Source organism: Jaculus jaculus, chromosome 12, assembly GCF_020740685.1.
Source record: "Jaculus jaculus isolate mJacJac1 chromosome 12, mJacJac1.mat.Y.cur, whole genome shotgun sequence".
NCBI classification, from domain to species: domain Eukaryota; kingdom Metazoa; phylum Chordata; class Mammalia; order Rodentia; family Dipodidae; genus Jaculus; species Jaculus jaculus.
The window spans coordinates 81,278,732-81,303,157 of NC_059113.1; the positions used below are offsets into that span (position 1 = coordinate 81,278,732).

At 36.4% G+C, this 24,426-nt stretch overlaps 1 pseudogene; it reads left to right on the top strand.

Annotated features, from left to right (window-relative positions):
• Positions 1-12,309: 12,309 nt before the first annotated feature.
• LOC101616614 lies at positions 12,310-12,898 on the top strand (annotated as a pseudogene).
• The last annotated feature ends 11,528 nt before the right edge of the window (positions 12,899-24,426 follow it).

Here is a 24,426-nt window from a genome sequence, read left to right on the forward strand (position 1 = left end):
GCTATACTTGTGCAGACGTTTAAAATAAAGAATAAAGCATAATGTAATTTAATTAAAATATCATCTCTTCAATTAGTGTAATTTATATGAAAATGAAATAGCAAGGCTAAAAGCAATTTAAAAACACAAACCAGGCAATATACATAGATTGTATGTACATGAAAGGTAATAAAATGTTGTCTGCTAATTTACAGCAATGTATTAATTATCAGAAAAGTTATAATGAATAAGGCAGCAATAATAAAATATCAGTTTCAAAATATTGAAATAAAGATTCAAATTGAAGTATATGTTACCATTACCTTGGTAGAATTTGAGCTTTAAATTTTCATTTAAAATATTCATCATGAGACTGGGACCTACTGACATAAGCTCATGTACCTTAGCTGTTCATGATTTCTCTACATTTACATACATTTTAATATTTCATTTATTATTATTTATTTATTGTACAGAGAGAGACAAAGAGAGAGAGAGAGAGAGAGAGAGAGAGAGAGAGAGAGAGAGAGAGAGAGGGAATGCTAGGGCAGCTAGCAACAACAAATGATCTTCAGACACATGTAATACCATGTGCATATGGCTTTTGTGGGTATTGGGGAATTGAATCAGTGTCCTTAGACTTCCCGGAAAAACACCTTAAACAGATGCTAAATATTCTAGTGTGTGTATATAAATAGATGGTAGATGATGATACATGATATATAGAGTTAATAGGAAGAAAGAAAGAAAGAAAGAAAGAAAGAAAGAAAGAAAGAAAGAAAGAAAGAAAGAAAAAAAGAAAGAAAGAAAGATAGATAGATAGATAGATAGATAGATAGATAGATAGATAGATACATACATACATACATACATACATACATACATATATACATACATACATAGATACACACATAGATAGATACATAGATACATAGATAGATAGAATAGAATAGAAATGCATGTCATCTGATATCTGTGAGGGCAATTCAAATCGCATGGCTTGCCTGTTTCATTTATACTCCTGCCCTTTGGTTCTTATCCTGTGTCCTTGCTTGAAGTCAACTGACCTTCATTTGAAATATCACTGACAAAAAGGTCAATTCACAGATAAATTTATTTTATCACAGGGTTGTTTTATACTGTATTTTTACCTGGGCTTGTTCTGTCAAAGTATATACTACAAGGAAAGCAGATGTACCATATTTATTGTAAAACGTCAGCTTTCCCTGAAAGTAGGACAGACTCTTTGCACCCACAGAAGCCTATTTCTTAAATGTTTCCTATGAGTTTGTAAAGAATCCTGGTGAACCTCATTCACTCTTTCCTTGTTTTCTTTGTCCATGACAATGGAGATAATTTTGAAATACATGTTCATACAATGAAAGCTGGTTGGTAAAAGCTTAGCAGTAATTGAGGTTGTCCTTTGATCATAAGCAACATAAATGTTTATGGGATTCAATGCTTAGCTTGAGATCAGTCTTTCATTTATACTAAACTGTCAGGATTTTGAAATTTGTTCTTGTGTGGATATGGTGGATATGGACATTTACTGGTGTACCTTTTATATCTGATACTTTAGTATGGTTAGTGTTTTCCATTATTGTATACTTTTATTTTTTTTTTATATTTATTTCCTTGGCTCCTTTTGCTAGAAATTGATAAAAATCAGGATCCATACTATTACAGTTATTTATGCAATACATTAAACAAGAGTTGACCCACATGTAACTTGTTAGCACGAAGTTTTCTTAGTAAAAATTCTTTTGCTGGGGATGTAGCTTTGTGGTACAGTATTTACCAAATATGTTCAAAACTCTGGGTTAAACTCCCAGATTTGCAGGGAAACAAAAACATAGGAGTGTCACTAAAATACATCAGATGTGTCACAGGGTAAGGAAGTGAAGCCTTTTCTCTCCAGCCAATCCCCCACCCCACCCAGTGCATCAAATCCATCTTTAATGTCTTCACATTTAACAATGCAAGGAACATTTAGGAAAGTGGGTCTAATCTTTAGAAAACATAAGACTATATGAATTTTAAAAAACTCCAAAAAAAGGGAGAAAACCTCATTTTCTATTTTTTTCTCATCATTTTTTAAAAAATTTTTAAAAAAATTTTTTATTTATTTATTTGAGAGTGACAGACACAGAGAGAAAGACAGATAGAGGGAGAGAGAATGGGCGCGCCAGGGCTTCCAGCCTCTGCAAAGGAACACCAGACGCGTGCGCCCCCTTGTGCATCTGGCTAACGTGGGACCTGGGGAACCGAGCCTCGAACTGGGGTCCTTAGGCTTCACAGGCAAGCGCTTAACCGCTAAGCCATCTCTCCAGCCCTTTTTTTTTTCCTCATCATTTATACCATTTATACTCTATTTTAAGCTGGGCGTGGTGGTGCACACCTTTAATCCCAGCACTCAGGAGTAAGAGGTAAGAGGATTGCTGTGAGTTTGAGCCACTCTGAGACTATATAGTGAATTCCATTTCAGCTTGGGCTGGAGTGAGACTCTACCTCAAAATAAATAAATAAATAAATAAATAAATAAATAAATAAATAAATAAATAAAATAATAAAAAGACCTTATTTTAGTTAACAACCATTTCTTTTTGCTCATGCAATAATGCTCCCATTTTGATGAGGTAATTATTACCCAAAATTGCTACATCATCCATCTATGAAATTCTCTAAAATATTTTACAATGTTATAAAAATGTATCAATGTGCTAAATTTGGTTTTGTTGGTAAAAGACAGTGCCAAGATATTCCTTAGCAGTAGCCCATAGAACGATAATCCTCATTTTCAGAGAAGAATCATTGCTCCATAAACTTTCCTAAATGAACTTTTTCATAGGTGTAAAGGGTAGGATAACAATCTCTAAATTTGAACCCTTTTATAATGTGAATTTTTGGACCTCAAGACCAAAAAGCTCCGTAAATTTTTATCTAAAATGAGATGTAGAACTCTGCATTTATTGAAGCATAAATGTGATTCTAACAAAAATGGTTTGTACAATATTTTCATGAATATAATTTTCTTTTCAAGTTGTTTTCAATTTGTGAATCTTCTTGGGTAGTCAAAACTCATATTTGTAATGATTAATGCTATTTGATACAGCTCTTTGGTTGTGAACAAAGAGAAGGAATTGAATGGTCAGTGGCCCCGTTGGTCTCCACTGGGTACCATTCTCCTTCATCATCACTTGAGCAATTATCTTCCATAGGTTCATAGCTATGTTCATCCTGTCAAGGTTAAAATTTAAGTTAGCATTCCGCCTCCTTCAATTTTATGCCATAAATTACTGAAGAGTTTAAGTTTTGTAGAAGATTAAAAAATAAATGAAAAATACTTTGAGTTTATTTTGTAAAATGCATAGTTTAAATCAAATGTCAGGTAGCTTTTATTTTAGAGATCACAACTTTATTTCTGATTTCTCTTTGAACTAGAGATAGCTTCCAACACTTCAAAAATGGACTTCTTAATTCAAATCACTCTGCAAAAGCTATTCAAGTGTCAGATGGTATTTTCCCTCTTACACAGAGATGTCTGAATTTACCTTTTGCAGTCCTATCAACATAAGTTCATCCAAATCCATCATGTTGTACCATTTCCTTAATAAGGGACACCCAGCTAGTACTAGACATAATTTTTCTAATTGGTAAAGAATTTCACAGAGAAGTCTTCTATATCTTAAAGTTTTCTCCACATTAAACAAAACAAACAAACAAACAAACAAACAAAAAAACAGAATAAAGCCTATGTTAATCAAATTCACCTCTAAGTATTAGCCACAGCATATAAGGGTCTGGGCATGAAAGGAGTAGTCAAAATGGGTCCTGAGAAAAATGAATTGATCACCTAAAATTTCATAGCACATGTGGTGGCACACACCTTTAATTCCAGCACTTGGGTGGTAAAGGTAGGAGGATTGCCATGAGTTCAAGGCCACCCTGAGACTACATTGAATTCCTGGTCAGCCTGAGTAAGAGTGAAACCCTAACTTAAAAAAAAAAAAAATTCATAATGCAAACCCTACCACCTACATCTTAAAAGTGAGTACACCTGAGGACAAAAGCAAAACTACATCTGGATAAATAGAAATGAATGCATACACTTTATATAAGTCCTACTATAAAGGACTTCAGAGTCGGAGAAGAATAACCTGTCTGTGTGATTAAGAAAATAAAGGAACAGGGGCTGCAAATGAAGAAATACTCATTGAAGATCCTATCAGGACAACTACTTGCCTTCTGCTCAATAAAAATAAGACTTTTGGAACTGGAGATATTGCTTAGTAGTTAAGATATTTGCTTGCAAAGCAAAGTACCCTGGCTCAATTCTCCAGGACCCACCATAACCCAGATGCTCAAGGGGGCACCTGCATTTGGAGTTCATTTGCAGTGGCTAGATGCTCTGTTGTGCCCATTATTTTTTTCTTTTTCTCTCTCTTTCTCTCGTAAATAAATAAAATATATTTTAAAATAAGACTTTTACTCCAAAATGTGTAGACCACAATGAAAAAAGAAAAAGAAAACAAACATACAAAAAATTCACTGAAAGTCAGAAAACTGACCAAGGATGCTTACAGAATACTCCAATTAAAGCATACAGAAAACAAAAGAAATTGTATCCCAAAATAAAAACACAACAAAGCATGTGATCCTGATCAAGAGAATTGTTGAACTGGAAACAAAGGATCAAAAACCAATAAAAACATAAATGATATATTGTGAAGAAACGTCTCTTAGAGCTATCCGATTTTGTCACTACAGTTAAATTAATTGAAGAAAACCAAAGAAACATCAAAATTAAGATTTAAAAAAAGACCAGCAAATTAAGCTTAGCGGTGGCATGATCAAATGGAAGAAGGAATTTAAGGAAGCATCAATAACTAAAACTAGAGCAGACTCAAAAAAATCCACCAATCTCCAAAATTCAATCCATCATTGCAAGTATTAAATCAAACCTCATAGGTATAACCTCAATCTTAATGATTGTAACCCACCCATCAAAAGACATGAGTTAACAGGCTAGATCAGAAAAATGGACCCTTCTGTATGCTGATTTCAAGAAATATACCTCACCACTAAAGACAGACAACTCTTCAGGGTGAAAGGATGGAAAATGATATTCCAGCAAATGGAAATAAGAAATAAGCAGATGTTCCTATATTAATATCTGATAAATAGACTTCAAATAAAAAATAATCAAAAATGACAGAGAAAGCTGGATGTGGTGGTACATGCCTTTAATCCCAGCACTTGGGAGGCAGAGGTAGGAGGATCATAGTGAATTTGAGGCCACCCTAGGACGCCATAGTGAATTCCATGTCAGCCTCATTTAAAGTTAAACCCTACCTCAAAAAAATCAAAATATAGACTTCCGGCCAAGATGGCAACTGCCTAACTGGACCACAAGAAAAGCAAGACATTAAGGGTTCACTGGATCTTTCAGGGGACTGCAATCTCCAGTAGGTTACCATGGGAGGGCACAGAGGGGAAATAAAAAGGGAATCACTGAACCCTTGCATGTGGGTAGCCTACCCCACCCCTCATGCAGCCACTATACCCACAGTCCAAGCTTCAGGATACTCCTGCACTTACTGTAGGAAAAAGGTCCCAGGCCAACATAGTTCCACTTGTCTCACTGCACAGGGATGATCACCCTGCTACCCCTGCCCACGAATGACCTTGGCCAGGCTACATCTGCTGGCCCATTGGAGCTCAGGCTCCTTTGATCAAATTGCCTGCCAAATGGCGCTGCTGGTCCAATCCCTGCTTGAGCAAGCTTAGCCTGCTCAGCCCATTGGCTCACTTATTGCTCAGGCTGCTGCACATTCAAGAGCAAGCCCAGGCCCATTGCAACACCCCAAGTGAGCTCAGAATGTATCTGTCTGTTGCTTGCACTACCTCAGGTGCTATCCAATCCTGGTCTGCTGTGCTGGCTGACCACCATTGCCCTATTGCAGTGAGCTCAGACTGCTTCCAGGTCTGAGTGTTCCACCACACCAGATTTGGGCTGCTTTAGTGCTTGGTACCTCAGTGTCCCACATGAGCTCAGGCAACTTTGGTGCCCCTGCCAGGAAAGAGCCCAGAGGGCTTTGGCAACTAAGAGCCAGAGCCGAGAGGGCTTTGGCACCTGAGAGCCAAGCACAGGCTGTTTGGAAACTGCCTCAGGCTACTTCAGTTTTCCACTGTGCTTGAGCCCAGGCTGATCCACCCACTTATGTTCCCATACACTGTGAAGGGAAGACCACAGCACAAAAGAAATAAAATGAAAAATCAAATGCAAGAAAATCCCATTAGATCACCCAGTCCTACAGTGAACATCTTTAATCAAAGCATAGAAGACTCATTAGGGTCAGGACAACAAAATGAAGCTATGAGCAAACTACTGGCAGAACTTGCAGAAAAAGCAACAAAGGACCGATAATTGTATGGATGCTGCCATCACTAGACAAGACCTAATAGATAAGAAAATGGAAGGAGTTCAAAGACAGTTAGGAGATATGAAGGAGACTGAAAAAAAAAGAGGAGCTCAAAAATCAGCTGATGATGCTAAATGAAGACATAAGGAATTGCAAGGATGAATTACAAGAAGCATCAAGAAAATCAGAAAATGATGAGAAAAGGGAGCTTGACAGAGGGATGGAAATTATACATAGAAAATAGTAGAAACTGCAAACCAAATTGAACAAGTCCCAAACTCTCTAGAAGCTCTCAAGAATAGAATCAGCCATGTGGAGGATAGAAACACTGATCTGGAAGACAAGATGGATGAAACAGTTCGAGAGTTCAAAAATTTCAGTAAGTTCAAAAGTTTCTGTGACCAGAACATGAGGGAATTATGGGATACACTTAATATCAGGATCACTGGATTACCAGAAGGAGAAGAAATTCAGACCAAAGGCATGGAGAACTTATTTAACAAAATAATTGAAGAAAACTTTCCCAGTATCTTAAAAGAAAAGCCCATCATGATACAAGAAGCTAACAGAACTCCCAACAGACTGGTCCAAAGGAGAAACTCCTCAAAACATATTGGCATTAAGACTCTAAACTTTGACACCAAAGAGAAAATCCTAAAAGCAGCTAGGGAAAAACAGTACACCACTTTTAAAGGTAACCCCATGAGAATTACTCCAGACTTCTCAATGAAAACCCTGAATGCTAGAAGGGCCTGGAATGAAACAATGCAAAGTCTAAGAACCTATGGATTCCAACCCAAACTACTCTACCTGGCAAAAGTATCCCTCATAATAGATGGTGAAAGAAAAACATTCCATGACAAAACTCAGCTTTACAGTTACATGAACACAAAACCAAACCTACAGAGAGTATTTCAGGAAATTCTCCACAAAGAAGCAAATAATCATACTCAAATGTCTACAAGAAGTAGATCACAATAACCAAACTCAGAGTAGGCACAAAAAACTTCAACGTCCATGAAAAAACCAAACCATATATACCATCACAATATGACAGAGATCAAATCAAACCTCACAGTCATTTCCTTAAATATTAATGGCCTTAATTCACCCATCAAGAGACATAAACCAGGCTGCAGGGTGGCTTAGTGGTTAAGTGCTTGCCCGTGAAGCCTAAGGACCCTGGTTTGAGGCTTGATTCCCCAGGACCCATGTTAGCCAGATGCACAAAGGGGCACATGCACATGGAGTTCATTTGTAGTGGCTAGAGGCTCTAGCACACATATTCTTTCTCTCTCTCTCTCTCTCTCTCTCTTTCTCTGTCTGTCACTCTCAAATAAATAAACAAAAGTAAAACATATTTTTAAAAAGAGACATAAACTAACCGGATGGATGAGAAAATTCGACTCCTCAATCTGTTGTCTTCAAGAAACCCACCTCACCACTAAAGACAGATAACTCCTCAGGGTGAAAGGGTGGAAAACAATATTCCATGCAAATGGGAGTAAGAAACAAGCAGGTGTACCTATATTAATATCTTATAAAATAGACATCAAACCAAAAATGATCAAAAAAGACAGAGAAGACCACTTCCTACTTATCAAGGGAACAATCCATTAAGAGGATATTTCAATCATAAATTTGTATGCACTAAACACTGCGGAACCACAGTTCATAAACCAAAGCCTACTTGATAATAAAACAGAAATAAGCAACAAATCCATCATAGTTAGGGACTTCAATACACCATTATCAGTAATAGACAGATCATCCAAACAGAAACTCAACAGGAAAGTAAGAGAGCTCAACAAAACCATAGATCACTTAGACCTCATGGACGTATATAGAACTTTCCATTCCAAATCCACACTACACATTCTTCTCAGCAGCCCATGGAACATTCTCTAAAATAGACCATATAGTGTGTCACAAAGCCTGCCTCCACATATTTGGGAAGATTGACATAATTCCCTGCATGATATCAGATCACAATGCCATTTGCTAGAAATTACCAAAAAAAGACCCACCAAGAATCCCAAAGGCACATGGAAACTGAACATCACACTTTTAAACAGTAAATGTACAGTGGATGAAATAAAAAATGAAAATGCAAAATTTCTATAAATGAATGATGATGAGAAAACATCGTACCAAAAATTATGGGACACAATGTAGTTGGTCCTCAGTGGTCAATATATAGCACTCAATGCCTTCATAAAAAAGACAGAGAGAAGGGCTGGAGAAATGGCTTGGGGCTGGAGAGATTGCTTAGTAGTTAAGCGCTTGCCTGTGAAGCTTAAGGACCCTGGTTTGAGGCTTGATTCCCCAGGATCCATGTTAGTCAGATGCACAAGGGGTGCATGCATCTAGAGTGTGTTTTCAGTGGCTTGAGGCCCTGGTGTGCCCATTCTCTCTCTCTTTCTCTCTCTCTCTCTCTCTCTCTCTCTCTCTCTCTCTCTCTCTCTCTCTTTGTCTGTTACTCTCAAATAAATGAATAAAAATGAATTAAAAAAAAATTTAAAAAGACAGAGATCCCAAATCAATAACCTAACCATCCACCTAAAGGCACTGGAAAAGCAAGAAAAGTCCAACCTAAAGAGCTCTAGAACAAAAGAAGTAATTAAAATCAGAGCAGGAATTAATGAGTTGGAAACTAAGAAAACAATTAAGACAACTGACGAAACAAGGAGCTGGTTCTTTGAAAAAATAAACAAGATTGAAAAACCCCTGGCCATTTTGATCAATCAAAAAAAAAAAAAAAAAAAAAGAGATGCTTCAAATTAACAAAATTCAAAATGGAAATGAGAGATCCCAACAGAGATAAGTGAAATTGGGAGAATCATCAGGAGTTATTTCAAAAACCTCTACTCCATTAAACTGGATAATGTGGAGGAGATGGATAAATTCCTGGATGCATACCATCTATTAAAACTAAACTCAGAGCAGATTAATCTCCTAAACAAAACTCTGACACTTACTGAGATTGAAAAAGTAATAAAAAACCTCCCTAAAAAGAAGAGTCCAGGACCAGATGGCTTGTCTGCTGAATTCTATAAAACCTTCATGGAAGAACTCAACCTATCTTCCTCAAACGGTGCCACACAATTGGAGAACAGGGAATGCTACTCAACTCCTTTTATGAAGCTAGTATCACCCTAATTCCAAAACCAGTCAGAGATGCCACAAGAAAAGAAAATTACCAGGCCATTTTCCTGTTGAACTTTGATGCAAAGATCCTGAACAAAATCCTCGCAAACCGAATCCAACAACACATCAAAAGCATTATCCACCTTGATCAAGTGGGATTCATCCCAGGAGCACAGGGGAAGTTTAACATATGGAAATCTGTCAATGTAATACACCATATAAACAAGGATAAACACAAAAACCACATGATCATTTTGATAGATGCAGAGAAGGCCTTTGACAAGCTACAATATCACTTCATGATCAAAATATTAGAGAGAATTGGCATGGTTGGTTCATATCTTAACATAATAAAGGCAATATACAAAGCTCCTTAGGCTCAAATAATATTTAATGGAGAGAGACTGGAGGAATTACCATTAAGATCAGGAACAAGACAGGATTGTCCACTCTCACCTCTGCTCTTCTATATAGTACTTGAAGTCTTAGCTCAAACAATAAGACAGAAGAAGGAAATAAAAGGGTTACAATTTGGAACACAAGAAGTTTAGTTATCTCTATTCACTGATGACATGATTGTATATGTAAGAGACCCGAGAGACTCCATCCCAAAACTCATGAAGGTGATTAACTCCTGTAACAAAGTAGCAGGATTCAAAATCAATGCACAAAAACCAGTAGCCTTTTTATATGCAAATGACAAAGATACAGAGAAAGAAATAAGGGACATAGTCCCATTTTTAATAGCAACAACAACAACAAAAATACCTTGGAATAACGTTAAGCAAGGAATTGAAAGATCTATACAATGAAAACATAAAAACAATCAAAAAAGAAATTGAACAGGACTTGAGAAAAGACACTCCCCCCCGCCCCGCGCCCCATGCTCCTGGATAGGCAGAATTAACATTGTGAAGATGGCAATCCTACCAAAGGCAATATACAGATTTAATACAATTCCAATTAAAATCCCAACAGTGTTCTTCACAGAGATAGAAAAAATGATCTCTAATTTCATCCGTAAAGGCAGAAGGCCTTGAATATCCAAACATGCTCAGCAAAAGAAATATCTCTGGAGGCATCACCATACCTGATATAATGCTATATTAGAAAGCCATAGTAATAAAAACAGCATGTTACTAGCATAGAAATGAGTATAGACCAATGGAATAGACTCAAGGACCCCAACATTGGGTCAAGCAACTATAGCTACTTGATATATGACAAAGGCCCTAACAATATAGGCTGGAAAAATGACAGCATCTTCAACAAATGGTGCTGCAACACTGGATAACCATAGGCAGGAAACTGAAACTTGATCCACAAATTTTGCTATGCACTATACTCAAGTCCAAATGGATCAAAGACCTCAATATAAGACCAGAAACTCGACTAGTACTGGAAGAAAGTATAGGAAGTACTTTCCATGATACAGGAATGGAAAAAGACTTCCCGAACAAAACCCCAGCAGCTTACAATCTTAAACAGCCACTCAATCAATGGGATCACATGAAGTTGAAGTGTTTTTTTACAGACAAGCATACAATAAACAAAGCCAATAGATTACCCACAGAATGGGAGAAAATATTTGCTGGTTATCCAACTGACAGAGGAATAATCTACAGAATCTACAAAGAACTCAAAAATCTAAACAGTAAACAGTCAAACACCCCACTCACAAAATGGGGCAAAGAGCTGAACAGGCAGTTCAGAGAGGAAGAAATACAAATGGCAAGCACACACTTAAGAAAATGTTCATCATCCCTAACCATCAGAGAAATGCAAATTAAAACAACAATTAGATTCCACCTTACCCCAGTAAGGATAGCAAACATCAAAAAATCAAATGAAAGGAAACACTGGCGAGGCTGTGGAGAAGTAGGAACACTCATCCTCTGTTGGTGGGAATGTAAGATGGGACAACCACTCTGGAAAGCAATATGGAGACTCCTGAAAAAGATGACTACAGAGATACCAACATACCCAGTTATTCCCTTACTGGGCATCTATCCTAAAACCTTCAAACCACAGGCCAGAGAGATTTGCTCAACCATGTTTTTAGCGGCTCAATTGGTAATAGCTAAGAGCTGGAATCAACCCTACATCAAGAGCTCCACTATCACCATACCCAATCTAAAGCAATAACAACAGAAACATCATGCTATTGACATAAAAACAGAAATATTGATCAATGGAACATAATTGAATACCTGGATCTTAAGTAACCATAGCTACTTGATATTTGACAACAGTGCCAATATCATACACTGGAGAAAAGATAGCATCTTCAAAAAAATGGTTTGGACATGTTGGATAAGCATATGTAGATAAATGAAGGTAGGCTCACTCATCTCACCATACACAAAAATCAAATATAACTGGATTAAAGACCTCAATATAAGACCTGAAACTCTTCTTCTAGTGGGAAAAAATAGGAGGAACACTATATGATATAACAGTGGGGAAAGATTTCCTGAACAAAACTCTAAGTAGCCCAGGAAATTAATTACTCAACTAATGGTGACTTATGAAACTAAAAGGCTTTTGCACAAACATACCATAAACAAAGCCAATATATTCCCCACAGAATGTTTTATGCCATGGATAGAGGCCTAATACCTAGAATCTACAGAGGACTCAAAAAGCTAAAGAATAGCTCCCCCCACCCACACACACCACCAGCGCAGTTGCTCCAGAGGCGCCAGGAGCCTGCCTTGCCACCCGCCATGTCCTTGGACTTGTTCCAACAATCTGCTAAAACATGGCGGATTGTTATGAAGTTCTAGGCCTGCAGAGACATGCCTCACCTGAGGATATCAAAAAGGCATATCGGAAACTGGCACTAAAGTGCCACCCAGATAACAATCCTGAGAATAAAGAAGAAGCAGAGAGAAAGTTTAAACAAGTAGCCGAGGCCTATGAGGTGCTATCAGATGCTAAAAAACGAGGCATCTATGACAAATACAGCAAAGAAGGATTAAATGGTGGTGGTGGAGGAGATGGAAGTCATTTTGACAGTCCTTTTGAGTTTGGCTTCACGTTCCAGAACCCAGAAGATGTCTTCAGGGAATTTTTTGGTGGAAGGGACCCATTTTCATTTGACTTCCTTGAAGACCCATTTGATGACTTTTTTGGGAACCAAAGAGGTCCCGAGGAAGCAGAAACTGACGCACAGGCTCCTTCTTCTCTGTCTTCACTGGGTTTCCATCATTTGCAGGTGGATTTTCGTCATTTGATCCAACAGAATTGTGGAGAATGGTGAGGAAAGGCTAGGAGTTGAAGAAGATGGCCAGTTAAAGTCCTTAATGATAAATGGTAAGGAGCAGCTGTTATGCTTGGATAACAAGTAACTCAACGCAGGCATTTAACAGAAATGTTAAACCATAACAAGCACCATTTGAGGATTAACAGGAACATTTTTTTTTTTTTTGAAGATTTCAAACGAACTCTACTTACAGTATAACTCTACCTAATCTAAAGTATTTATAAACAGCTCATTGGAGCCCCTGTTTGTCATAGACTTTTTGCGTTTATTGTTGGGACCACACGATAGGACCATTTACTTATTTTTTTTTCTTTTATTTTTATTTATTTGAAAGCGATTACAGAGAAAGAGGCAGATATATATATGGAGGGGGGGGGGAGAGAGAGAGAGAGAGGGAGAGGGTGGGTGGGTGCTCCAGGACCTCCTGGCCAGTGCAAAGGAACTCCAGATGCCTGGGCCCCATTGTGCATCTGGCTAATGTGGGTCCTGGAGAATCGAGCCTTGAACCAGGGACCCTAGGCTTCACAGGCAAGCACTTCACTGCTAAGCCATCTCTCCAGCCCCGACAGTACCATTTTTTTGTCTTCACAATTGTTGTAATCTCTACGCACTTTGCCTTCTTATTAAACGTAATCTAAGGTGAGCCTGTGAGGAGCAGTGCAGGATGAGACTGCTCTCACAGCATGGACCTACTCTCCACTGTGTCTGGAATGTGAGCCGAGCAGCGTCAGCCTGCTGTGAAGTTAACATTGCCTGGATGATTCGCTACAGAAAGAACTTCAGTTTTTTTCAATATTTTAGTAATGAAAGATATTACTGCTTTAATGGTAATACATTTCTGGTTTGGTATAAGTTAAGGATGTTTCTAGTTGTGCATGAATGCTGGAAACTTCGTATGTTCTGACAATTGTTTAAATATGTAATGTTAAACTTAGGTTTAAAAAAGCTGTAAACTGGGTCTTTGTCATTTGCTTAAAAAAATAAATGCGAATGTGTTTGGTGCATTCTTTCATGAAAAAAAAAAAAAAAAAAACCTAAAGAATAAAAACATCAAACAACCCACTCCAACAATGGGGCCGAGAACTGAATAAGTTATTCTCAGAGGAAGACATAAACTGGCTAACACACACTTTAAAAAATGTTCAACATCCCTAACCATCAGGGAAATGCAAATTAAATCAACTATGAGATTTTACCTTACTCCAGTAAGAATGGCAATCATTAAAAAAAAAAAAAAAAAAAAATCAAAAGGCAGGAAGTGCTGGTAAGGATGTGTGGCTATAGGAACCCTCATTCACTGTTGGTATGAGTACAAACTCGTACAAATGCTATGGAATTCAATATGGAAATTCCTGCAAACAGATGAACATAGAACAATTGACACAGTTATTCCTTACTCGGCATTTATCCTAAATGCTGCATACATCAACGCAGAGGTATTTGCTCAAACATGTTTATAGCTAAGAACTGGAATCAACCCAGGTGCCTATCATTGGTTAAATGAATAATGAAGGTGTGTTACATAAACACAATGGAATTCTCCTCAGTAGTAAGAAAAAAAAATGATACAATGAAATTTGAAGAAAAATGAATAGAAAGACAAATACTGCATGGTCTCACTCAGCTTCATTTTCTAACCTGCATCATCTTGAGTTCCTGGCATACTGATAGCCAGCTAAAGGACTAGGCAATAGGGATGGAAGGGTTTGCAAGCAGGGGAAGTGGAGGGTGGGGCAAAAGAAGCACAAAATTAAGCCTAAAATGAACTGGTACCACAGAAACCTTTCTACTTTAAGGTAGACTAGACAATATAATCCTCAACAGGAATATATGGGAAGCACCCACAAAGAATGGCCATAGAGAGGGTGAGATGAAGCCTAACCCTAAAAAATTCTGGCTCTGACCTGTAACTTATAGTACCAGAAATAAATGCTACCCACATTGAGCTGTCGATCAGAGAGAACTATGAGGTTCTCAAAAGTAGGCAGGTGTGGTGGTTTGAATAGAATAGATGGCCCCCAATATATTCAGTTGTTGGTTTTTAGTTTGCATCTGCAGTCACTTGGCTGGAGGCAATATCACTGTGTGGCTCTTAAGGTGTGGTGGTGGGTTTCAGATTTCAATCTAAAGATGTGCAAAGTGTGCCTAGCTGGAGTTCCTGAAGTATGCTATGTGGCTTTTTGGCTTTTGGCTTGTACTTCTCTCTCTCCCAGCCTGATCCTGTGAAGGCAGGCCAGCTTCTTCTGCCATCAAACTCTACCTAAATTAATAGCACTTACCCACTTTAGCCTATGCTGACTTCACTTTCCATTGGAGAACATTATTTTCTTTTACAGAAGGTTGTGAGACCTGAGGAGATGAACCACCCCTCACATCTCATTCAAGGCCAAGGCTAAACAACAGAGAAAATGGGGGGATGAGTATCAGTGCTGTTGCCATGGTAAGCCTGACAAGCAGTGCCAGGGTTAAGGAGACAGATGCTGAGGATACTCAACACACACCAAAGCAGGAATGCAGAGGTTCCTGAGAGCGCATTACTGAAATAGACTTAAAGTGTACCCACCACGACTCAGGGAATTTTTCAAAAAGGGGGACAGAAAGATTGTAAGAACCACAGGTTGGGATGCCATGCCCAGAGGCACTGTCTTCCCCCCTATAACTGCTGCTTCCACAGCATAACCCACAACCCCATGGGTAATACCAGTAACCTCACTGAGGAGGGCCTCTTGTGGAATGGGGGTAGGGAGGAAGGAAAAGATGGTACTAACACATCTATTAAGAACAAAGTATGTTCTTAGTGAAAAAAAAAATAAGAAAAAATAAATAAATAAACAAGTAAAAAGAAATAAAGGCACATTTGTTTAGAAGGGGGGCCAAGACTGACCTTTGAGCAGTTTACCTCTGACAGTCTCCATGAACAGCGGACTTCTTTGCTGTACAGCCAGGAACTTCCCTGTAGACTTAGTGCAGCCTCCTGGTATTCAGCAAACCCAAAACTAGGAAGCAAACATAAAGTCATTCAGCTGACCACCAGAAGTAGCCACCAGTGGTCAGCCAGGTAAATAAAATGTAAGGCTAGTTGCTAGCTGCCTGAGCCGAGAAGGCAGCAGCATGGACTCCATTTGTTTGTTGGGAATCTAGCTTTATAGGGTTGTCTCTTTTAACATATGCGGAATGCTGCTCAGTGTTTTATTTATTTATTTTTGTTGGACTTCGGTGTCTCTAGGAATATAGTTACTGAATGCATCACTATTCTCAATGTTTAGTTTGACATTGTTCTCTTGTCTGCTCTTGTGGCTTACTGTTTTACTGTCACTGGCTCTTATCATTTTGGTTTTGGTGACCAACAGCATTTCTATGTTGACTGAGCTTGAGACTCATGGAACATTTATTGTCTTTCATTAAATTTGGGACATCTTGTATGTTATTTTTTCTTTCCAAAATAGAATTCCATGGATGTTTAAAAATGATGAACTTTCTTGTCTGATGCACAATATCTCATATCTAATTCATTATCTCTGTGAGTTATTAGGTTGACTATTGAAACATTTACAAGTCTTATATTCTTGACCTTATGAGAAAACTTGGGTTTTGTCTAGGGGACTATAGAATAAATGTTAAGTACAGATTTATGCAAATGCATACATTACTTCAGAATCTAAATGTTAAAATGGTGCTTTACATGAGGAATATTTGACAGAATTGAGCAAAATATGATGAAAATTGACCAAGTAATATGAATTTTAGTGCATTTACTTTAGTTTTATTATTTCAGAGTTAGCCTGAGATTTATTGCCATGTACATAAATATAGATAACTAATTAATATCAGCAAATGTTAATACTTCAGAATATTTGATTTTATTAAATTTGTGCTCAAGTATTAAATGAAAGTCTGTTTTACAATATTCACATTAACTTCTGTTTTATCTCTAAAGAAATAAAGCAATAAGATAACATTTCAGAATAATTAGTAGTAATTAAATGTGTGAACCAGTAATCTCAGCTAGAAACTTTAAAACTTCACAGTCTACACTTCAACTTTGTACAGGGAAAAATATTTTTAAAATTATGTTTATATTTCTCATCATTTCACTAACATATCTAATATAAAAGTAGTTGAAAAGGAGAGATGACTAACAGTTAAGATGCTTGCAAAGCCTAATGACCAAGGTTAAATTCTCCTGTACTCACATAAAGCCAGATGCACAAAGTAGCCCATGCATCTGGAGTTCGTTTGCAGTAGCTGAAGGAGAGATAGAGAGCATGAGCACCTCAGGACCTTCAGCATCTAGAGAGCTTGAATCTTTAGGGATTTTACAGCTCTGGAAATCTCCTCCATGAGGGTCTATGCTCTCTGCTTCCTTTATGTCTTACTTTGAAATAAAGTTTATTCTTTTAAATGAAAGCTAGAGACAAAATAACTCTGAGGTTTTTTTTTTTTTTACATTCCTCAGCATATTCTAACAGTAGTAGTACAAACAATCATGTGAAAACATTGCTAAATATTTTAACTTTTAAAAATGCCACTGGTACCAAAGAGAAGGAGTCTGTATTTACACTCAATATCTGTTTACATTCTTTTTTGTTTGGTAAAATCTCACAAATGATGCTTTTGTCCAGATGTTTTATAATGTGGCATTGTCGAATTAGACAAAGAGACAATGATATTTCATTATATTGGAGGCATATTTATAAATGAAATTTATTATCTGCTATTGATATCCTCTCTCTCTGAAATAATTGAATTAGAGTTTCATGAAATGAAAGGAAGTAATGGTCACCTGGGTTTCCATTGTATTGGAATGGAAACTAAATGTCACAATATCAGCAGCAGAGTGATGGGAAGTATCATTGTATGTTGTTGTGTAGAAACACATCAAAGAGATTCTAGAGTAGCATACATGCTTCACCCAGAGCAAATATAAATTATTGATGCAAAGAAAAATTATCCTATGTATTAGGAGGTAGAACTCTCTACCCAAGATAAAAATGAGCCTGGCATTCTTGAATGACAGCTTTGTAGATTTTCATAAAAATTGACATCATGTTGAATTTGGATGCATAGCACATTTACTAATTTCATCAATTTTGTGTATCAATATGCTAATATAAAATTTATTCCAACGAAATTTTGCAACAGAAAATTCTCTTTTGCAAGAAATATATTCTGGATTTTTGCTTAACAGTTAAAAGATACTGAATGAATAATCTTAAGAAGTAGATTAGATCTTCAGTACCAAAAATATGAAACAAAAAACGTTCTTTTGGGAAAAAATATTTTAAGCCAAATTATGCTTTTTTCTAGATATACTATTCTGGAATTAGTTTTTCAAACAACTTAAGTTTGACACAAATTATTTATGGTTTGATTCAAAGTGCTGATCAGCTAATAAATAATTTCTTGCTAAAGTAGACCATGTTAAGCTTAAAATACTGTCATTGTCATAATATATAATCATAAAGTCACATTCATCTTTTATACACATATTGTTGATACTACTTTGAAACACACTAGTGGGTTTAGGTTTACTTTTAAGGCCAAACTTTTTTTTTTTATTTTCATCAAGTCAAACACAGAAATGTAGACAAATAACTTAGAAATGATAAAACAGGAAGTCATTTCAAAGCTGTGATCGATCACAGTCACTTTGGTATTATTTATGACATATTGGGAGAACAGTAGTTATATGGAAAAGTGGTTGTCTCTGGAAACCATAAATGTATCAATAACATAATACTCTGATCTATGTTATACAATTAAATTTACAAAGGGCTACTTTTTCATTTATGTGATAAAATCAATCAAATAAATGAGTTTTATGGGAGTCTGCTTGGCCAGTCTTTTGGGGGGAGTTATTGAAATCTGTGTTACTTTTAGAGAGCTCCTGCTGTTGGAAAAGTACTTTGGGAAATGAATTTATTTATTTATTTCTATTATTTGAATGTTTGAATGAGGCTACGTACAAAACATTTTTAATATTCATGGCAGACAGAAATTTTATTATGCAGATATTAATAAGTGAAAAGCTGATATAGCATCTTCCTATTAAAATAGCTCTCCCCTTCAATAACTTTGATATATTCTTTTACTTCTGGCCATGATTGAAAATGGCAGAATTAAGCCAAATATGATGAGGCTAGTTGAATTAATGACAGAAGACAATTAGTCTTGACCAGATCCACTGGGAACTTTCACAGACTTTTGTCAGCTTATAATAATGAAAAAAAAAAAACTGTGTGTTCATTCAAAGAAAAATGTTGACATAAGGAAAATATTTACATTTCCCAATGAAATTATTTAAGTCCTGTCTCATCTTTTATATTTGTTTTCATATGAGAATCTGAAAAAAACTTCATACACTAAAAATGACTCATGAAATGGGGAATCAGGGATTTCAGACTCTGCTATGTCATTTATTATCTTTTCCACAGGGAGATTTTATTCTCTTGCTTTCTTTGGAAAGAATTATTTTTGACCTATGTAAAATTTATTATACAAATACATAAATTAAGAGAGCAGATATAAAGTAATTTTAAATATGCATATTGTTTTATTCTCAACAGACTCCCAAACTGCTTATTTCTTTGATCATATAGGGAAAAAATAACATATTTAATATAAAAGGGATGCATGAACAAAGTAAAAAAAAATCATTCTTGCCTCTTTTTCTCTCGAACTATAGAATCAGTCCATTGGCTAATTCATTTGTTCTTCTGTTAAAATATGTTGCTACAGAATTACTATCATTGTTCCTTCATTTCTAGTGCCTCCTCAAAACCACCTCAACTCTTGTGGTGACATCTCAGTGCTAACAATTGGTTTTCAGTTTTCATGAAGCAGTCAAACATGGAATAGTTTAGCCACCAAGGATACTGCTCAATTGAGGAATAAACACACCCTCTTGTTAAACAATGTACCCTGTTGGGAACTTGGGAATAAATTTCTTTCACTGAGGTTTTATTTTATTTTATTTTTTGAGATAGGGTCTCACTCTAGAACAGGCTGGCCTGGAATGCAGTATATTGTCTCTGGTTGTTCCTACAGGGATCCTCCTACCTCACCCTCCTAAGTGCTGCGATTAACGGTGTGTGCCACCACATCTGGTTCCTCTATAATTTTGAAAGTTCTTTTTAATATTTTTTACCTGTATTGAAATCCTAGAGGATTATTTCACTATGTCTTCTTTTCAGCCCTGTAAATTTGCTGCTGTTTTGTGTTTGCTTACCCCCTTTTTAGTGAGAAATCTGCTGTTGTTCCTACTTTTGATTCTTTCTATACTATGACATTTGCTAATTTACATTAAATTTCAGTAGTAGTCAATATCTTGAGAAGATTGTTATTTACTCTGATATGCATGTTTCTGCATTGTGGGATTTATTAAGTCATATGAATCTCTAAGAGAATTATAATCTTCATTAAAACTGAGGCACTTATGACTATGTTTTCAACATAACTTCAATCCCTTTCTCCTTCCCTCAGTTGTAAGAAAGATCAGCTACTTGACGTTTCTCAGTAGTTCCCTGATGCACACATCTATTTTCAGTTTATATCTCTCCAGGTTTTATTTGGGTCATTTCTATTGTTATTAACTCTGGATCACTAATTTTTATAGCATGCAGCCTTATTCCATTCAATCTATCTCTTAAGTGCTTTATTTTTAACATTTTCAAAGTTAACTTTGAACTGATTCATATACTTTCTTCATTACTGCATCATTTTTTAATATTTTATTTACTTGAGAGAGAGAGAGAGAGAGAGAGAGAGAGAGAGAGAGAGAGAAAGAATAGGCATGTCAGGGCCTATAGCCATTGTAAATGAACTCCAGATGCATGCTCCATGTTGTGTATCTGGCTTATGTGGGGCCTAGATAATTGGACCAAGCTCCTTTGGCTTTGCAGGCAAGTTCTTTAACCAGTAAGCCATCTGTCCAGCCCCTACTGCATCATTTTTATATTCATGCCTCCCTTTTTAAACATATGGGCATTATGTGTGTCTATGTGTATGCTAATGCAGATAATTTTACTTGTTTATTTCATGTTGAGTTGGTCATGTAATTAAAGAAAGAGAAAACATGTGTGGTTTTCTGGTGGATATAGAAATGACATTAAAACACTGCTGATAGTGGGCCACACATTTCGTCATGAACTTCTAGCAGGCCACTCACTGATACACCTTTCCTGAAGACTAGTGTGTTTTCAGGTTGTGTGACAAAACAGTTTATATCTGACAGTATCTATCATAGTAATCCTTCTTAAAATATTCATATGGGCAAAATAATCAAATTGGGAAATGCAAAAGTTACAAAAGCTGAAGCTTCATGTCCAGCTGTGTGTTTGAATACTACTGTGTGTCAGAGAGAGAAAATGTGATAACATCCTATTATAACTGAAATCAGGGACACAAACCTTAAGGAAGTTTAGTAAAATATATAGCAATGCATTTTACTATTTACTCTTAGAAAAGCTCTAAATGTCAATGTGAAGAAAAAAGATCTAATGCTGTTTGAATAAAAGTAACGACACAAGTCATTTGACTGCAAGTGCAAAGTAACATGACATATTAAACACACTACCTGAAGATTTTAAATGATTTCTTTTTGTAAGGTTAACTTGATTAACACATCAATAAATTATAATGGAGTTAACTGGAGGATTGTTATGGGACAACCAAGTAGATAAATATTCTTGAATCAATAGATGCAATTAAACTTGTTATATGGTACTGTCATTAGTTTCATGGTTCAATGGATGATGGAAACTTATCTTAGAATTCAATTGAATCAACTTGTTAGTAACGAAGGCTGTGTAACAGAAATAAGTGGATATAAAGTAAAGTAAAAGAAAACATGATATCTTAAATAGTTTCTGCTGTACAGTGTCCATGGAACATGATACTTCATAAAACTTTTGCTTTTGTATGTGACAATTTTAGAAATAAATGTACAATTAATAAATCAGATACCTTTGCTAGATTTATTTGCTTAAACCAGGGTCTACAGCTGTAGCAGACAGCTTCAGGTTCAGTGAGATGAACTTCCAGACCTGGCACAGTTATGGAGGAAGGGATATTTATTGCAGCTTACAGATTCAAGGGAAGTTCCATAATGACAGAAGAAGCTGGCCTGCCTTCATAGGTCTAAGCAGAGAGAGAAGCACAAGACCAAAGACAAAAGCCATACAGCATAGCACACTTCAGGAACTCCAGCTAGGCACAACAGCCTTCATAAAACATGCATCTGATTCACATTATATAAAATACCCAGGAAAGTTTTAAGTTAACAATTTTGGAATAACTGTTAACAAACTTCACTTATATATCTCACCCCATGTAATCTAATTGCCATTTACTTTTCAAATCTGTTTATTTTTATTTATTTAGGTTTGGATAAACAAGTTTATTTGTAAATTTAATAAACATACATAATTGACCTAAAAACTTCAATAGGATAAATTTAAAAACCACTTGGAAGACCATGTCTATAAAAGGGATTTCCCCAGGACAGTAACCAGATGTAAACCTGACCCCATGCCAATTCAAGTGGCAGAGGCCTAATAACTTGGAGCTATGCTCCTTCCCAACACATTCACACTAAAACTCCACAAGCAATGTAGAAATCCTTAGAAAGGGATAAAAATTAACAAAACCCTTCAAATCTAGCTATGAGACAACACAATGAAAAGCTGCACTAACTAGTTTAGATTAGTAACAGATGCTGGTGTGAATAACTTATTTATTCTAGAGCCCTTATAACTAAAATTCCCCCATTAGTGTATGCATTATCAGCTAGAGGGTTAGTTAACATGTGGTAGAATGAGGACTTATCTTTTAGAATATACCGGACTCTTTTCTACCATCCCACTGACTATTCTGAGGTATTTAAAGCAAAATCAGTGTTCTAAGTCATTGTAAAAAATACAGTTTTCTTCAGATCTATTTGTTTGTGATATATATTGAATAGACTAAAAAAGTCTGTATAATTAAAAAAAACTCAACACATTAGAAACATTGATATATATAGATATTAAGTACATCATATTCAGATTGAAAGACACAATAGACATAGGATTAATAAAAACAAACAGAAATGGAATTAGAATTTTAGGGTACCATTGCTGTTTGGGTCTAGATTTGTGTTTCCCACCACTTTGATGCACTCCTCTCCCCCCCATCCATCCTAGTGTCTATTCCATGAGATGCTTGCTGGGTATGTAAGGCATTTTGGGTAGAATCAGGTTAGGTGCTATAGATGAGTGAGACTATGTGGTGATTTTTTTTCTGTGACTGGGTAAGTTCACTGAGAATGATCTGTTCCAGGCTCAACCATTTTTCCTCAAATTTCATTGGGTAATTTTTTTCTTACTGCTGTATAGAATTCCATTGTGTAGATAAACCACATTTTGGTTATCCATTCTTCTAGAGATGGACATCTGGGTTGATTCCAGCTTTTAGCTATTACGAAATGAGCTGCTACAAACATGGTTGAGAAAATCTCTCTGGCATGTGGTTTGAAGGTTTTAGGGTAAATAGCCAGCAAGGGAATAACTGGGTCTATTGGTATCTCTATAGTCAGCTTTTTCAGGAGTCTCCATATTGCTTTCCAAAGTGGTTGCACCATCCTACATTCCCACCAACAATGGATGAGTGTTCCCACTTCTCCACATCATTGCCAGCATTTATTTTCATTTGATTTTTTGATGTTTGCTATCCTTATTGGGGTAATGTGAAATCTTATAGTTGTTTTAATTTGTATTTCTCTGATGATTAGGGATGATGAACATTTTCTTAAGTGTGTTTGCCATTTGTAATTCTTCATCTGTGTACTGCCTGTTCAGCTCATTGCCCCATTTTGTGAGTGGGGTGTTTGACTTCTTACTATTTACATTTTTGAGTTCGTTTTAGATTCTAGAGATTAGGCCTCTGTCAGTTGGATAAACTGAAAATATTTTCTCCCATTCTGTAGTAATCTATTGGCTTTGCTTACTGTATGCTTGTCTGTAAAGAAACTCTTCAGCTTCATGTCATCCCACTGGTTGAGTGACTGTTTAAGATCATGAGCTACTGGGGTTTTGTTCAGGAAGTCTTTTTCCATTCCTATGTCATGGAAAGTACTTCTTATTTCAGTAGTATTCGCATTTCTGGTCTTATATTGAGGTCTTTGATCCATTTGGACTTGAGTGTAGTAAATGGCAAATGTTTGGATCAAGTTTCAGTTTCCTGCATATGGTTATCCAGTGTTGCAGCACCATTTGTTGAAGATGCTGTCTTTTTTCCAGCCTATATTGTTTGGGCCTTTCTCAAATATCAAGTAGCTATAGTTGCTTGACCAAAAGTCCGGGTCCTCAAGATTATTCTATTCATCTATACTCCTGTTTTTATGACAGTACCATGCGGTTTTTATCACTATGGCTTTGTAATATAGCTTTAGATCAGGTATGGTGATGCCTGTACAGGTATTTCTTTTGCTGAGGATATGTTTGGATATGAGGCCTTCTTCCTTTCCATATGAAATTGGAGATCATTTTTTCTATCTCTGTGAAGAGCACTGTAGGGATTTTAAGTGGAATTACATTAAATCTGTATATTGCCTTTGGTAGGATTGCCATCTTCACA